This window comes from Paramisgurnus dabryanus, chromosome 19, assembly GCF_030506205.2.
Source record: "Paramisgurnus dabryanus chromosome 19, PD_genome_1.1, whole genome shotgun sequence".
In the NCBI taxonomy this organism is placed as follows: Eukaryota; Metazoa; Chordata; class Actinopteri; order Cypriniformes; family Cobitidae; genus Paramisgurnus; species Paramisgurnus dabryanus.
The window spans coordinates 5,518,472-5,537,232 of NC_133355.1; the positions used below are offsets into that span (position 1 = coordinate 5,518,472).

Sequence of the window (18,761 nt, forward strand, 5' to 3'; positions counted from 1 at the left end):
CCACGTTTTCCCGTTCCCATGCTGAATAATCATCATTCTTAATCCACCGCTGCGTTTGGTGACTTGACTCTTATTGGCTCACTCGTCGAAAGCGTGACGGTATAGAGATAATAGACCAGAAACATTTGATATCAGTAGGCCATGCAACTGGGCTTCAAGGCGGCATCACATTTAACACCCATACTACTTTCCTGTTTCTCATATAGCATAAAGTAGGGCAGCCTAGTAAATGAATGCAAATTACATGTTTTCAAATGAGTGGCACATTTAAAATATCATTTAGGTGTATTCACATATTGGGCTGAGAATTGGGGATCGCTGGAGGGCTTTCTTAGATTAGCTGTACGGCCAATTCACACCGGATGGAATAGGAAGTTGTCTCTCCTGTTCGTCTAGCCGTAAAGACCATCCCCCCTCCAAAGTTCTGCTCATCTCCTGGGAATCAATAGCATCCGTTTCAGCCGAACTGTTTCCCACCCTATTAAAGAGCTATAGAGGTATATAATGGAGAAAACATACATTAAACTGACAGACGGAAAATTGATCTGGAATCTGCCCATTTACCGGAAGACTAATTTGGAATTCCGTGGGCTTTCAATAAAACCTAACGAGATGTAGTGGGAATGTTCTTGGAAAATCTGCCGAGATTACAATTCCCTGCAAAAGTAGGCTTATTGATTTCGCCTATAAAATGAAAATGATGTTTTGAGTCGAGTATTTTTATTAACACCTCAAACAGGCTTTTTTGTATTGAACTGTGATGAAAAATGTAATAAAATGAAACAAGGTGCAGATATTACACTTGCAAGGAGTAAAGGACAGACTATGTTAACACCTAAAAAATGTATCATGTTATGAAAATCTCTCCCAAAAGAGTTTTACAGCCATTTCCAACTCATACAATTTTCCACTCAAAATGTAGATTATACTTTTCATAATAAAAGTAAAAGACTCCACACTTAAGGGCGTTTCCAACCTGATTTCATGAATTTTCATGTTATAGTCACGCAATATTTTGCTCAATTATCCATGTCATTGTCATGGATCTCTGCATTTTTTCATGTCCGTACCATGGATTTTCTTTTCCGTGTCAGTTTCACATATTGGTTTCTCAATTGTTTTTCCTATTTTCTTACCATTCTCGCTTGGGTTTGGGGTTAGAACGACTTTCTGTAACATTAAATAGCATCCTAACCCAAACCCAACTCTAACCCTAACGTCAGGTGACAATTGTTTACAAATCTGGAAAAAATAGTATAAACCAATAGTTAAAGTGACATCCTAACCCAAATCTGACCCCAAACCCAAATGGTTTAAAAATAGGAAAAACAATTGAGTAACCAATACATGAACCTAACACGGAAAAGAAAGTCCGTGGTACAATGACACGGATAAATGAGCAAAATATCCCATGACTCAGGGAAATTTGTGAGATCATGTTGGGCTTTTCACACGGTAAGCTTCAGTTACGGGTGTCTAGTTCATTTTCAATAGGAGACGTGCAGAAAACGGCAAAACGTGGGCGGTTATAGCAGAGTCGGTCCACACACCTTGCTTGTCTCCCTCCTGAAACGACCATTAGGACCAAATTTACTAACAGCTTGCCCCAGTGCAAACTATCTTTTGGCATTAAAAACTACTGTCAGAATTTACCAAAGACATGCAGTGAACAATTATTGCGACTGTTGTTATTGCATTTGTAGGAGTTTTCTACTTTTCAGAAACAAAATTTATAGGAGGAAAATATTTAAATTAATCGCGCAACGTGATTTACAAGACTGATCTCACGAGAATTTGTGTGAGTACGAGTAAGCTAAGTAAGGAATAATTGACAACGTGCCATTGAATTATAAAAACATAATGCACACCCCAGGTGGTAATGCGCCACGCCGTGAAGCGGAGTACGGTTACACCGCGGGTGTGCATTATTTTCGAATAATTCAAAGGACCGGAGTCAATTATTTCACTTATACCACAGTTACCAAAAACATTGCTCTGGTGCCTATTTTTAAGACATTTGACAAGTTAGGTGTCCAGTTTACAAAAAAAATAATCAACATCCATGAAACATTTTTCAGCCAATCAAAATAAAGCATTCAACATCCCCGTGGTATAATTCGTATTAATTCATACGAAGTGAATCATACAAAAAACTTAGGATTATCATAAATAAAACAATAACGAACACCCAAACTTCGCCCCTAACCCCAACGTCACAGGGGCTGAAGGAAATTGTACAAAATGTATAAATGTAGTCGTACAAATTAATACGAATTAGCAATCTCGTAAAATACGGATGAATTGCCATGATATAGCACTGGATTTAATAAGGTTTGTGTTCATCAGTTTACTAGTATTTGCGCCATGATTTAATGGCATCTCCTAAATTGCGTTGGTTGTTATGGAAATTCGATTTTTTCATTGTCTTTAAATCATGTGGAAATTTCCTTTCCCATCCGCACTTTTTTGAAATTACGCTTTCGCTCTTATTTACCTTGTTCAGTAAAACTGGACCTTAGATTTTTGGACTCTACATGAAGATGATTGGTAACAGCTTGGGGTATTTTACAGTAGCGCTTTGCTAGACATAACCATCCGATGAGTGATGGATGCACCGGCCGGCTTATCTGCAACTAATTTATGCAGAAGGCTATTTTCATTCTCCTGTCATCAGATAATGACAATAAAGTCCCTTCCCCCATGAGCAAAGGTGAAAGATCTGATGTCTACTTTTAGCCTCAGGACAATCACTTATTGATTCGACATTTCATCCACCCACTTCTATTTTAACCACCAGATTCTATGCATTTCCCCACAACAGCAGAATCGCATGTCAAAGCACAATGACAGAGCAGCAAAAAGCAGCTCTTGTGTTGTCTCATCGGCCTCCCTAATGTTTACTCGCCTGGTTCTCCTCTTATCTGGCCGCTCCCTTCCCAAGCCCTGCCTCCCCCCTGCCCCCTCAGCATCTGGTTTCATGGGGAGTGGCTTTTGCTCCCCTGTGCCGTGTATGTCTATGCTACTGCAGTATGGGTCTCTTATGACCTTCACAAAAAAATTCTATAGCAACAGATTTCAGGAGCAAACGTAGGGAAGGCCCTGTGGATTTTTGAATTTAAGTGCTGAATTGAGACATTGAAGCGTCCTAGCAGCGAGACTGTGTGTGGGTGCTTGATGGCTGATTTCGGAAGACACATTTTATGTCTACAAAGCTGGGAGGCAGAGATAAGGTCTGGGGGAAGAGTTCAGAGACGATAAATCTCCTACGATGTTAGACTGGGGTCACGGTGGAGTACCAATAAACAATTTGTATCCCTTTTCATCTCTTTTGTGGATGGGTAAAAGGAGAAATTCTTCTCTAGGAAAGAGTTTGTCAGGGAGACATTTTTAAGAAATATTACTTAAAAATATGTGGGTGTGGAACAGATTGAAGACTTATGAAGGTCTATTTTCCTGAAAATAAAATTATTCATACCAATTCATTTTTATTAATAATTTTATTTGTATTTTTTATGAACTCTGATTATTGGAAAATATCCACAAACTAATATTTGGTTTTACAAATCAGAAATTGACACCATGGTATAATGTTAATATGAGGGTGGCATGGGGTTAACAGATTTTTTATTTTAAGGTAAATTTTTCAGTACTAATTTTAGGACTGAAGGGTAAAATAGGACTATCTATGGACATTATGTTCACAATTCACAAAACGAAGTAATGTCCTTTATGGTTCGTGGTTGGTGTAGGACAAACAGACATTTCTTTTAATCCAACCCAAATATAGATACATTTGATATATATATATATATATATACATCCCAAGTGTTCTTTTTGACATTACTCATGTTCTATAATGGCGTTTCCTCAAAACACTAAGCTTTGCTCTGGGCTATGTCACATCTACTCATTTCCTGACTTATGACAGATCCAATGCAAAATGGCAACTCAAGGTCATAATAGTCTATTTGCCTACAAAGTCAATGGCTGAATCGGTTTTAACAGATGCTCATCTTAGCAGGTTTTCTAAAGATGCACTTTTAGTTTTGCTTTTAGGCTGAATGTACAGAATGTTGTGTCAATGAACCACATATTTTATGAGTTAAATATAATTTTTCTGATCTGCTTATAGAGTTGTTTACTTTGGTTCACAAATTTGACCCTAGACCACAAAACCAGTCATAAAGGTAAATTTTTTGAAATTTGAAATAATTAATAAACTTTTCATTGATATGGTAGTATTTGGTAGAGATTAGCTAGCCTGGCTCCGCCCTCCTACGTGCTTCCGCTTAATTTTCATTTCGCTTCAGTACTACGTCTGGGACCCCTCTGTAGAGTTTCGTTTTCTCCTGCAAAAATCTGCAGGACCAATCGGCGAACAGATGGGGGTGGCTAAGAACGATGACGTTGAGGTCGTGCGTCAGTTTGAGTTGTAGTTCAGTTATGGCAGCGGAGAAAGACGTGAGAAAAGCTATTCGGTCCGTTGTTGCAAAACTGCCGAATATACAGAAGTTAAAGCCGGAGCAAGAACCAGGTTTGCTAAGTTTTGTTTGTCTGATTATTCTGACTTGTTGTTTCCGGCCGGTTTCGGTGCATGATATACTTCACGACCAAACGTTAGCGATTGGTTATGGCAGATTCAGAGTGACTCTGGGCAGATCCAATAGTTTTAAACTTCAACAGAGGACCCTCCTTAACGGAAGTAACGCTTTGCAATGGAGCGTGGCCAGACTCTCTGTATAAGTGAAATGAATGTACGAGAGTCTGGTTGGACCAGGCTAGAGATTAGCCTGGGTTTCCCCATGCTGCCTTGCACGCAAATTTATTCACGCTGCAAGTCTAGCATGGGAACTATGGGCCTTTTTTGCCCCTGAAATAGGGAACCAATCACAGAATGGGGTAGCAAGACAATGACGACGTCTATGCGACACACCGAAGCAGTTTTGTTTATCCAACACGACAGTGGACACGAAGTTACTTTTCAATGCAGCCTTAGATAGTGTTCGAAGTAGTTGTGAACGCAAGTTTATTTAAAAAAAAAGAGCAACTTTTGGTGTTAAACAATTTCATATCCAAGACGGATGTTTGCCCCTAAAATTTGAGAGTGTGCCACTGAATTTTACATCCAGGCGCACATGTGCAACCAGTAAATTTGACCTTTTTTAACACATTGTTTTGTGTTATCCTGATTAACACACAACACATAGGAATATGAGGGTGAAAAAATCTAATTGTTGAGAAAATCGCTTTTAAAGGCGTTCTAAGCGAATCTGCGAGACGTTAGTTTTTGTTGACGTTTGAATTGTTTTCAAACAGACGGAGCGTAGCTAACTCCTACCCCTCCCCCTCCCTTCTGTGCTTTCATGAACGCGCCCAACCCCCACCCCAAAATCCTTTTTGTCGTTTATTGGCTGGAACACTTTGTTTTGTTTTGTGATGCTAGGTTTGGCCACTATGTTGTTATTGCCGTTTGTGAAGCCTGGGCTGTCTACAGAGATCGCGTTTTTTACAGTTTGATCAGCGGACAGGCAGCAAGCAGATAGTGAGGAGTTGTTTGCTGTATGTAACAAAAAAATGTTTATGGTCTAAAACGCGTCAATTCGCTTAGAGCACCTTTAAAGTCCTTAGCAACACTTAGACTACTACTGATAAATAAATTATTATTTTGACCAATACAATGTATTTTCGGCAATTGCTACAAATATATCTGTGCTACTTATTTTTTGTGGTCCAGGGTCACATATGACCAACCCCAGATTTTGTTTCAGATTTCACATTGGACATAAAGTATAAAAAATTTCTAAAATCATAAAAGGTAATACATTGATTGAAATTAACTGCAAAGATCTATTATAAACGAAACTGTAAAATTTTGTATATACACAAACCCATATTTAATTTGATCTGGGTCATATTTTTGGTTACCTTGAATACTTTTCCTTGAGGGCAATCATACAATCTGTCCATGCTGGAATCCGTCAGTTTTGGGTGAGGTTGCTTCTACCAAGATAATTTTTACACCTTTGTGTTTGACTGGACGTGAAGCCTTTTATGTCAGCAAAATATATGGGCTATGAGAAGTTATGTGATTGATTCACAATAAATATCAATGCTGGTTTAGTGTTTGTTTGCTGCTGATCTAATACTGGTTAACCGGCATGGTCTTACTGGTTAAGCTATTTAGCTATTTATCCAGAAAACTGGTATTAAAAACCATGCCTTTCAACAGGACTATATGTATATTGGTGTGGCGTTTGACAAACCTTTCAAAGCTTTCATTTTTTGTCAAACTAAGAATCACCATTTTCATTTTCCTCATTGTGTGTAGTCTGTGTACTATAATTGTAGTACTATGATTTCAGAATCAAACTGTGAAAAATCCCAATAGGGCATCCTGTTGCCCTATTTCACCAAGAATCTCAAGAGGTATAACTGGCTCAGGTAATTGACTTGCCTACTATATAGAAAGTCAGTAATGTTTCCTGTATGCACAGCTTGGTATAAATCAGAATAAACAGAGCTGGACTCCGTTCTTAACCTTTAAATTATTGAAGGATTCCCTTTATGCTGTCAAGATAAGATGAAGTTTGTTGGCACTGCTATCATCTTGTATCGAGCCAATCCTGCTAGTCCGAGTCTATTACGATACTCGCGAGATTTAGTGACCCAGAATTTACAACTCACCCTGCGCACAATTTCCAATAACGAAAGAAATGTTGCAACCAAATGAAAAATTGAAATTTGGATCTTACTCATCTGTTTTTAAACTAAATGTACCGTAACCAGGAAGCCATTTTGTCGTTGTTGTCTAGAACGGTTTTGTTTCTAGCGCTTTTCCAAATGCGCGATGTTTTAAGGCAGCTTTACAGATTGGTGGGTGGTGCAGCCGAGGGGATGTGACATTGTGCTTGCAATAACACTGTCCTCATATTATACTGCAGGCGTTGCTGTACCCACACAGTGATTGGAATACAAACACACATGCAAGCATGAGTCTCTGCATCTCCTTTCAACTTAGTCGTTTTTTATTTTTTGGAAAATAAGGTTTTATATTTAGAAAAAAATCATTAGGATTAATTATGAGAAATAATATAAAAAGAACTTCCAAAAAAGCTTAACCTATACGTAAATACCTCTATATTTAATTTGAAATATGACAGCTTTTGTTATTAAATTTGCCCCCTTGAAAAATTGCCATATTTTCTTCCAGAAATCATGACATATGAATTTGCATTCATAAGTAAGGTGGTACTGAATTGCTCAAGTGGGGTTTTCCATCGATTTTTTTTCATAATTTGATTCATTCATCCACAGTGCAATGGGAAGAAAAGCCCTTGGAAGGGATGCAGGGATAGTGAGGATGCTTAGGAAGCAAAAGCGAGCATGCATGAGCGTGTGGCAATGAGAATCGAGAGGAAGAGAGGAGTGCAGCTGTAGGGGGGAGGGTCAGGAAAGTGCAATAAGAGGGGGATGGGAGAGAGAGAGAGAGAGAGAGAGAGAGAGAGAGAGACCTCCACAGGGAGACAGGGAGTGGTGGGGGAGGAAAAGCCGGAATGATTTGGAATAAGTTGTCATCAAAAAGGAGATTTAGAAAGACCTTTGACCATGGATACAGGGTCTCCTAAAAGTATACCAGATCCATGCCAGCATTGGAATAATGCTTTGGAAAACCAGGTGCGGGAGTAATGCGACAATGTCAGAATCCTGCATCCCTGCCGACGGCCCATCTGTGCTGAGGATGGCCATCAAACTCTCAAACCTCCGGTTATGCTATTAGACAGTAACCTCCTTTACCCTCGTAATACTGCATTAGGTGCTGTTGACAAACATACGAAACGGCGAGAAATGGTGGGAAATGTGATTATATTTCCGAAGTGGACGTAAATCACATTCCCTCTCTTTCTAACCCTTGGATTGGTGGAGTGGTGTATTCTGGGATAGAGTTTAGCAGCACGAGGTGGTGCATGTTGCTCGAGTAAAGCGCTTCATGGCGGAAAGATGTAGCTATGAAAACGTATGTTGGATAATAGAGCCTGTAATAGAGAATGGTGCATGATGCATTAGTGTGTGTATTTTCTGGGCTTTGTGTTGTCTTTTAAAAGTACACAATGTGGTTTCCTTTTCACCCAAGGGACGGGGTTATCCCCAGTTCAATTGTGCCATAAACCGAGGCTAATAACAACAGACCAAAGAGACAGTGAACAAGCTATTAAAGTCTTCTGTCAAAGAACTGAAACTATATATATGTTAATACGAGGAAGCTCTAAAACAAGAATGCGGTCAAAAATCAATTGAGTTGGATGTTATATGAATGAGTCTAATAAAAGGTCACACATGAGTAGGGCTGTGACAATTAATGGTGCAAATGCGCGTTTTCTAAATGAAAACATTTTAATGAATTACGGTGAAATTCTGCCACATCCAAAAGCCAGAGGGCACTCTCGTGCAGAAACTTCATTTGTGCCACAGAAGAAGTAATCATTACAAACGCTATTTCAGGAAATGTCTACAGGAATATTTATATCGCTGTTCTTGTTTCAGGTATTTTCATGATAATAAAGAATATTTTGAATGATTGTGTTTGACGAGTGTTGCTTTTTTAAATGCACGTTATAAACGACTCAAACTCATAGTGATTTTAGACTGATAAGGACTTCATACTGATCACAGAGTAGTGATCAGTGTTGGGGAAAGTTACTTTTAAAAGTAATGCATTACAATATTAAGTTACTCCCAAAAAAAGTAACAAATTGCGTTACTTAGTTACTTTTCATGGAAAGTAATGGTTACATTACTTTTGCGTTACTTTTTGTGTCTGAGGCTTGATCTCTTTCAGGCTTTGCAGGTGTTTTTTATGACTGAAAAGTTCTCCATTAAGAAATTGCATATTTCATTACAAAAATGTCGAGCTCTGGCCTGCCATCTCAGTTTCTGACTCAAACTGTTCCCACATGCGTGTACGCATAGAGTATAATGTGACTACGTTTAGTGTAATTCAGTACATATTTTTTATCGAATTAGTTAAACTAAAAAAATAACTTAAATATTAACATGTACATTTAAAAAGTAATGAGTTACTTTACTCATTACTTCAAAAAAGTAATATTAATACGTAATGCACGTTACTTGTAATGCGTTACCCCCAACGCTGGTAGTGATAGACCGATATTTCGGCCCGGCCGATATATTGGGCCAATATTTGCAAGTTTTATGTGTATCGGCATCGGCCGATACGTGGCTTCCGTGTTCGCCATTTTTTTTCGCCTTTATTAACAGACAGAGTGCTGAAAGCCGCAGGCGATAGCAGGTCATGTGACTAAAAACAACCAATCTTTCCATGACAACATTGAAAGATGGTTCCATAGCACCCTCACATGTTTTTACTATTTGTTAAATATAGTTTTTTTTTAAGTTAAATAAATGTTACGTTTTTAAAATTGACACTTGTAACATTTGGCATCGTCATTGTGTCATTTTTATGATGTAAATTTAGTGAGCAAAAGCAGTATCGGCTCCAAATATCGGCTCAAGAAAATCGGCAGCCTGTATCGGTTATCAGCTAAGGCCGATGAAACAAAAATCGGTATCGGCATCGGCACTGAAAAATCCATATCGGTCGATCCCTATCACAAGCTGTGCATGAAACACAGAATCGGAGCCTTGCGATTCAGAATCGATTTCAAAAAAGGTATTTTTAATGGGAAAGGCGATGCATCGTCACAACCTTACACATGAGGGTGTCACGTAAAAATGATAACTGCGTCGGGCTGAAACTAACAATTGCGCTGTGTCTGGTGTCGCATTGCACCAGGTGTAAGATAAAGCCTTCAGGTCATTAAGAGTTTGCAATATTGAAAGCCGTTAGGTTCACAATTTGCGTGCTTTTAATCAGCGTATTAACGTTAAAACACTGTTTTTTATAACGCTCTTAAATAAGTTAATGTCATATGCGACAACATGTTCAAATAACGCCAAATGCAAATAGACGTTAAGTAAATGTCACTCAAAATGCAAATTTTTTTGCTCATCTGCATAGCCCCTATTCTTCTGGGTTTGCAAACCCTACGGCAAGTCGGAGCAGTCAGTTTACCAGCGCGAACAAAATGGCACGCAGATAATTTTTTAAGTCGCAGTGAAATTGAAATGAAAAACTGTAATTTGTTTTGGAATATTGGGGTATTTTTTACAAATGACTTATCAGTGAGCTTCATTATTAAAAAAAAATCCTTGATTCGATCTCTCTTTACTTCCCATAATATGGAATGGCAGGTGGGTGGGGTCCGTGAAAAGAATGGAGAGATTAGCAAATAGCATCATGACCCAACTTCAAACGATCCAATCAGTTGTCGATCGACGAATTCAAGTCCAGCCCTACCTTTTTTCATTTTACAAGCTGTTTCACTCGGATATACGCCACCATGGGGAAAATAAGACAATCGCTACTTCTGTTTCATGGTGACTTGTTTAACGACTGGCGGCGTTATAAAAACGTTATAACGTTAATATGACGATTAAAAGCACACAAATTGTAAACCTAATAGCTTTCGATAAACACAGGGACGACATATAGTCTTCCAAATCTACTATTTAAACTACTGTGCTTGCAACAAGACCAAGAATGGAAAAGCTAATCCACAGTGTAAAACAGAACAGGATTATATGATATTTTGATAATGAAATATACACAATACACACACTTGATATGCAACCGATATTACTCCTGTAATCTAAAACCAGTGATAGTACTTGGAACTTCTGTTTGACAATGTAAGACAATTTTGGCATTTTATTTATATAATTTTTTGCTACGAGACTGAGGCTGACATTTCAACCTCACACCGTTCTTAAAACTGCTTCCTTTTTTCCTCATTGCAATAGTCACTGGTTTTCACATTACCTCGTAATGACTCTGCTTCGAAAAAAAAACTGTCTGCGTCCAATGACAGCACACCACCAGAGAATAAACGACAAACACGCTGACTCATCCACAGTCTGCAGTCAATTTACAGAAGAAATCCTCCCGTAACTTTTAAATCATATCAAATCTTGCAGATCTAATAAAATAGCCCTCAGGGTTGTGTTTTGTGGGCAGGACTGAATGCAATTAAATCAATGCTGGTCTGAAAAGGAAACGTGTGATTCATTCTTACAGCCTGTCCTGTAATTAACAGCCTCAATCGAAGTCTGATTTTAGACGTCTAATACAACAGATTTTCATTGGTAAACAGAATATAGACATATGACATACAAGCATAAAAGCTCCAGACTTACAGTAACATCCTGTAAGTGTAATCTGGGCTTGTTGGACCAAATCAAGATTTGACTGAAAGTTTAGAAGAAGATGCTACAAACATTTTCATATATTCATCTTTAAGAATAATGCAGTCAACTAATACATTTTAATTGGTGACAATCGTTTGAAAATGAAAAGGACAGGTCAGATGGATCAGTGGATCAATGAAAGAATGGATCAATACTAATGGCGTTATTGACAGATGTCCCCACTTATCAATTCCTCTGTAATTGCAAAGCCTTTCCCCCGAAAAACCCAACTACTCCAAAGGTCACCAAAACACATACGTGCAGAGTAACCTGGAATTGTTACTTAAAGGATCTACTGTAGTTCTACTTGATCTAATCCTTAAAATGACTTTTGTTGAGGTCAGCTAAAGTTTAAATTCACGTTTAATGGTGAGTTCCTTAATTGACCAATATTTCTATCTGCATTATGAAAATGCTTCAAAACAACAGCTCTCAATAAGAAACTACTCTAAAAATACTGGGTTATTTTAAACCCAGCGTTTGGTCAAAAGGGACGAACCCAGCATAAGTCAATGTATGCCTGGTTTGTTCAAACCAAAATGCTGGGTTGTTTTAACCCATTGTTGGGTGAAATAAAAACATTTTCAGGGTTAATTTTACCCAACTGCTAGCGTTGTCCCTTTTTGACCCAACGCTGGATTTTTGAAAGTGTATAGTGTTCTCATTTATAGTCATAACTATTGAAACAATACACAAAATCATATAAAATTATCCAATAACATTTAACAGTTTTCTGATCACATTACATCATTAAATGTAATTTAAAATGTTTACATTTTAAATAAATACCTACTCTCTAAAAATTACCAATGTTATATTATTAACCCAGCACTGGGTAAAATAGGGACAAATTTAACCCAAAGGGTATGAAATTTATCCTGTGCTGGGTTGTTTCACCCATTGGTGGGTCAAATTTAAACATTTTGAAAAGACTTTTTAAAGATGTAAAAAACGTTGTTGTCCCAAAAGTATGTGAAGTTCTAGCTCAAAATACCATATAGATAATTTATTAATGTTGTTAAAATTGCCACTTTGTTGTAGGTGTGAGCAAAATTTTTTGGGTTTAAATTCAAATGAGTTGATCTCTTCACTAAATGGCAGTGCTAGTGCAGATTAAGGGGTGGTATTATCCCCTTCTGACATCACAGGGGGAGCCAAATTTTTATTACCTATTTTTTGCAAAGAATGATTTACCAAAACCAAGTTACTGGGTTGATCTTTTTCACATTTTCTAGGTTGATAGAAGCACTGGGGACCCAATTATAGAACTTAAACATGGAAAAAGTCAGTTTTTCATGATATGTCCACTTTAACCCAGCATTTAGGCAATGTTTCATCAGAAACGTTTGAACAAAACATGACAAAATCTTGCATACAAAACAGTATAAATGTTATTTACTCATTAGTAAATGTTATGCAATAGCAGTCAACTGCTATTGTGTCAAAAGCACTATTCGGACGGGATTAGTTTTTCAAACAACGTTTGAGTTTCAACGTGTCCCCCAGGACGTCTGTGATTTTATGTACCGATTCGGACGGGATTAAAATGATGCAGGCTATTCCAGAGATGGGAGTGTCTGTTTCATGCATTTGGGCGTTGCAGAAGAGCACGTGTCTGCTTATAATAAACCCAAAGAAATGAAGAAATAATGATAAATAACAATTTATTATATTAATGTATCTTAATTAACATTAACATTCCGGAGTTGAACAACATTGAACGGAGTTTCTTATAACGTTAATGATATTACAGTGGCCAGTCTTAACAGTGTTTGATATTCAGCTCGTCTTGATTTAATTATTTTATTTTGCCGAATACGAAAAAACATCCATATCTGAATGAATGCAACTCAGGAAATAAAATACGCGCATTAGTAAGACCTTACGGCAGATCACGTTGGCCAAAACACGAATGAACCGCGTTTTCAAAAGATATTGCGGGCAAACACAGACATTTGCATCCGGACGGGATTAAATTTCTCAGAGGACCTCTGAGTTCGGCGAAAAACAGTAGGTAAATTGCTCTGGAATTCTTACGGAGGTCGTCAGAGAAAAACACAGACATGGCCGATTCGGACGGGATTAAAGACACAGAGGATCTCTGAGAAGCACGATTTTCTCAGAGGTCCCCCTGTAAAACTAATCCCGTCCGAATAGGGCTTAAATAAAAAAATAAAAACGTTTCGTGAATATGGGTTTGAATCAGGGAATGAGTCACTCACTGACTGAATCGGGCGGAGCGAATTGTTCACTGAACCGCGAGCCATTACATTCATCATGTCCGACTCAGAATGAAGCAAAAACTGTTACTGTACTGTGTGAACTTCAGACTCAATCACTGTAATCACAGACTGGTTTCAAATGTGAAGTTTCATTTCATTCAGAAGGGCATATACAAATATTTGACCAAAAAGTAGTAAAGTTCAGATACTAAAAATACTGTTAATGATTGGAATCGTAGAGAGTCACAATCAAATCCAGAAACATTAAATTCCTTATGATTTTCATCTCTACACTTAAGGTTTAATTGTTATTGCGTTGCAAGATCACCGAGGACATTTATATAACCAGATATGAGGCAGTACCTACAAACATTCAAACTCATTTCATGGCACAAATTACAATAATAAAGTCATACAAAAAAACAACCATTACATAGCTCACTCCCACTCACCATATGCCCAACTGAACTAAAACCAAAGCCTAATGTTGCTATTTCTGAAAAACATGACAATCTAAAGGGGGCGCTGTGCAGCTCAGAGATCCAAAAACGTGTCAAATCCCAGGGCTTTTTTGGTCACTGGAGATAATGATCCACAAAACGTTATTGTTTAAATGTTACAGATAATTTAAGTGGTTAAGCAGTAAGCCATTAAAGACGTTACAGTGATTTTAGCATGCGTAATGGGTTTTGTTTTACCTGAGTCACATGCTAATTAGTATGCTCGACTAGTTTGATGTTTAATAGTGATGCTTTAAATACTGACGTAAAGGGTAGAAGAAATGTGCAATTATGTGACGTCCAAACTTCATAATCAAACGAACCAGTTTGATGTCTGTTTATTATAGAGTCTACTAAAAAACTTTATAGGCAGTAACTGTTACTAAGTTACAACCACATTAAACTCGAAAAAAATACTATTAAGTTATGTGGAAACATTTAATTTTCAGTTTAATCTTGGGTATCCATCCACACTACACTACATACCGCTCAGCATCTCCAATTTATGCCCAAAGAACCAACAAAATCAGTTTATGCTACCGACCCAACTGTAAAGCATCAGCACACGAAATTCATTTTATAGAATTAGAAAGCCGTTTTACCCAATTTTTGCACATCAGCAAATCTACCTTCCATTAATTTACAGCATTAACCCCACAACCGAATCCCTAAGCCGTCATTTACCTCCCAACAAAATGGCTTTACGATTCAAACTCCATCTGCTAGCACAGCGTCTTCATTCATTTGAACCTGTTCGACCCTCCTCCTTTCCAGCTTCCTGCAACGGTCCATGACTAGCCGGAGTGGTTCGCTGTTGTCGCCACATCTTCCACTATGAGATGTGAAATCAAGCTCTCGCTGTACCTGAAGTGTTTTTATTAGTCACCGCTGACTCTGTCTGGTGTTCTTGTTAAACGTGACCTGCTATGACCTCTAAGTTGCATAGGTTGTTGTTGGCCATATAGTCGTACAGTCCTCTCCTCATCTCCATCCTCTATTTATTATTATCTACCTGTACCCGACCCGCAGGCTGACAAACACCCACTGCGTTCACTTTCCCTGTGAGCTGAGCTCTCGCTGCAGTCAGCTGCTCTTATCGTTCAGATACTTTTGCGGCACGTCCCAAAGGCTACTGGGGGTTTGTTCCCTGCTTATGTTCCATCTGTGCAGAGAATTAATCCCTCACTATTTTGAAACTTGAATCGAGTATATACCTGTCTTTTAAATATATTGTATAAAATCTATTATATATGGGCAATTCCATGCAAATGTCAACCTTAAAAAGTTTTTAACCACACTGATTTTTCATAAGTAAATAATTGGTGTGTTTAAAGTCTCTGTTTAATGTTTTTAAAGGATTTTTATTATTTTCCATAGTTGAAGGAAAACAGCACCGTTTTTCATTATTTTACTATGTTCTTACCTCAACTTAGACGCATTAATGCATACCTATTTTTTTGTACAGTGCTTCTTGAATGTGTTAGCATTTAGCCTAGCCCCATTCATGCTCCAAACAGGGATTAATTTAGAAGCCACCAAACATTTTCATGTTTTCCCTATTTAAAGATGAGTAGTTACATATTTTAGGGCTGCAACTAACGATTATTTTAATAATCGATGAATCTGTCGATTATTTGTTCGATTAATCGATGAATCGGATAAAAAACAAAAAACAAGAAAAGCATTCATTTCCAACCCCTTATTCAAAACAGAACTAAAAGAGAAGAAATTGCACAAACATGTTGCTCCTTGAACACACCTGAGCTGTTACAATAATAATAAAATAAAATAAAAATGGACTAACACAAAAAATTACACATGTCTGCTTTACATCTGCCAAATATATAGACTTTTTTATGATGCATTTCACATCAAGAAGCCTCTCTTGATGGGATCAAAAAGATAGTATATGAGTACACTCTCAGAAATAAAAGTACAAAAGTTGTCACTGGACAGTACCCTTTCAAAAAGGTACACCTTTACCAAAAAGTGCATTTTAGTACTTCAAAAGTACATATTGGCAGTTCAAAGATACATATTTGTCATCAAACACATCATTTGTTAAAACTGTTCCATTTACATTTGGCCACATAAATGCGTCTTGTGAAAACGGAAGATGCGTCTTCTACTCCCGCGCAAAATGCAAATACACCATTCATTACTTCGCCTTAAAAAATGTAAGAGGATGTTTATGCAACAACAGGCGGCACTTACTGTATGATGTACTGTATGTTGGGCCGGGCACGCGCGTCTCCTTGCTTGGCATGAGCTGGAGCGCGCAGTACAGAACAGCAGGAGAGTTACGGCGCGATGATTTAACATACAGGTCCATGACGGGGAAAAGCGTTCATACAACTCTCTCTCTCAACGTTTTATTTCTTTGTTTAATATCATTGGAGTTTTTTATTCGTTCTAGAAACTTTTTTTTCTCGCTGTCGTCGCTCCATAAAGCATAAGCGTGTCGCCACACTGACATGTGGTTTTCCTCTACCTTTGCTGTTTTTTATAATTTCTCCGCCGCACTGTCTTTCCTCCGCCCTGTCTATGAGGCGCCGAACAAGCAACAGTGCGCGAGAGAGACCGACGCTCCGTCCCCCACTTTTGTTTGGAGCCATAGGAATGAATGGGGCTAGGCTAAAAGCTAACACATTCAAGAAGCACTGTACAAAAAAATAACTGTGCACGCATTGAAAAAAGATAGGTATGTATTAGGGCTGCGTATCGATTCAGATGTTCCAGATCAATTCGATTCCGATTCACAAGCTATCAAATCGATTCGATTGCGATTCTCGATTCAATTTTCGATTTTGGTTCTCGTCGGTTTTTATACTCGATTCAACTCGATGAATATAGATTTAATGCAAATACTATTTTAATTAAAAAGAACAGTGAACAGCAGTTTACAAGTGTGTAATTTATAAAAAGAAATTAAAAGCGACAACACCATCGTTGTCGTCTTGTTTGCAAAATCTAAAATGCTTTCATACCTCTGACTTTTTATGTGAAAGTGCCATCAACGTCGATGAAGCACCTAAAACTGCAATTTTAAGCGCTGAATGAATGAATGAAAACCTCGCCTCTCCCTCCTTGGTAACATCGCGCAAGGCAAAAAAGTTTGCGGAAATAAATATGAAAGAAAAAAATAGATTCTGCTCTTTGAGAATCGATTTGTTTTTTTTTTTAAATGATTAATTGAAAAATCTATATTTTTTTGCCCAGCCCTAGTATATATTAATTCATCTAAGTTGAGGTAAGAACATGGTAAAATATTGAAAAACGGTGGCTTTCCTTTTAACATATGTGCACATTTCATAATTGTCAACTCTATGATGGAGAAGTGTCACATCTATAGTCTTGTTTCTCCCTCATAATAGATTTTTTTATTAAATAAAATGGTTTGTGCATTTCAATTTATACAATTCAAAGGATGGAGTCTCCCAAAAACTTTCTCTTTTTTGTCATAATGCATGCATCCAAAATAAAAACATAAGTATAGACTTTTCTGATGTCTGGAATCTATCATGGGGGGTTTAGGAAAAAAACAGATAGTTCAGTAATAAATACATTCTCTGAGAAATTATATTTCATGTTTTGACTGCAAATGTTGTATCCATAATGCTGAAATTGCTCATATGAGAACTTAATCTGTAGCCTTTTCCAGTTTAGAGGTCCCTTACAGGCCGTGAGCATTTTTGAAGTGGCTAAAATGCATTGTGTATGGGTTCCATTAGCACTCAATTATCATCAATAATTAGCACAATGTGTCTGACCTATCGCTTTTCTGGACAAAACCGAGCGAGATATTGTGAGTGACGTTACAAATTTATGACTTCCTGGTGTTTCAAGTATGTAAAAACTTGGGATGCCAACCTGTAGTTTTCTCACAAAACAATCGAGATATCATAATTATTAAAAACGCATATCACACGTTGACAGCACTGATGTATCAAATAATACACATTTATAATGTATGAGGCTATGTGGACTTCTCTTCGAAAGATGCAGCACGTATCAAGTTAATGAAACTCATTCTTTATGTCATCTTCTGTTCTGTATTATCAAATTCCTCAGTCGGCAACAGTCGGTAACTGCGAGCACAAATACTCATTTATTGGTACTTACTCATTTGCATGTGTTATTTCACTTGCTTGTTTGTTTAATTTTAATGCACTCAACCAATCAAACCAAGTTTCTTTCAAGTGGCCTGCAGCATCCGTATCATATATGATACAGTGCTCTTATTACAGTTGATTCGAGAAAGATTTTAACAGTACACTGACTACATACTATATAAATAAATCAACCCACTTCAATTTAACATTAATCTGACAAGCAAGCAACAACATTCAGGCAGGTCTTATCAGGAAATAATATGCAATAAACCTTTTTATAATAAGAGTTAAATGCATCTTAGCACCTAAAGCGTGTTTCCTAAGAAGGATAAAAAGAGAAAAGAGAGACAGAGATGTTCAACCTTGTCTCTCTCTCAAGGACAGCACAGTCGAGTACATCAATACATTGTGCATGTTTAGCATCAGGAGTTTATTTAAAACACTAGTGTTTAAATGTCATGCTTTTTGAGCAAATCTATTGCCAAGATGACATAATCTGTGTCTGCTTTTTCAAAGACTGCCCATTGTGAAAATACTTCCTTATTTCTGACTAAACAGAATCATGAGGGTGGAGAATGATCAATCTGAGCTCTTGTCCATGTTAT

The 18,761-nt window shown here is 37.5% G+C and overlaps 1 protein-coding gene across 1 annotated transcript in view; it reads right to left on the minus strand.

Annotated features, from left to right (window-relative positions):
* Positions 1–18,761, minus strand: part of stx1b (syntaxin 1B) — a 53,929-nt gene that overhangs the window by 32,539 nt on the left and 2,629 nt on the right. The gene's annotated exons all lie outside the window — the stretch shown is intronic.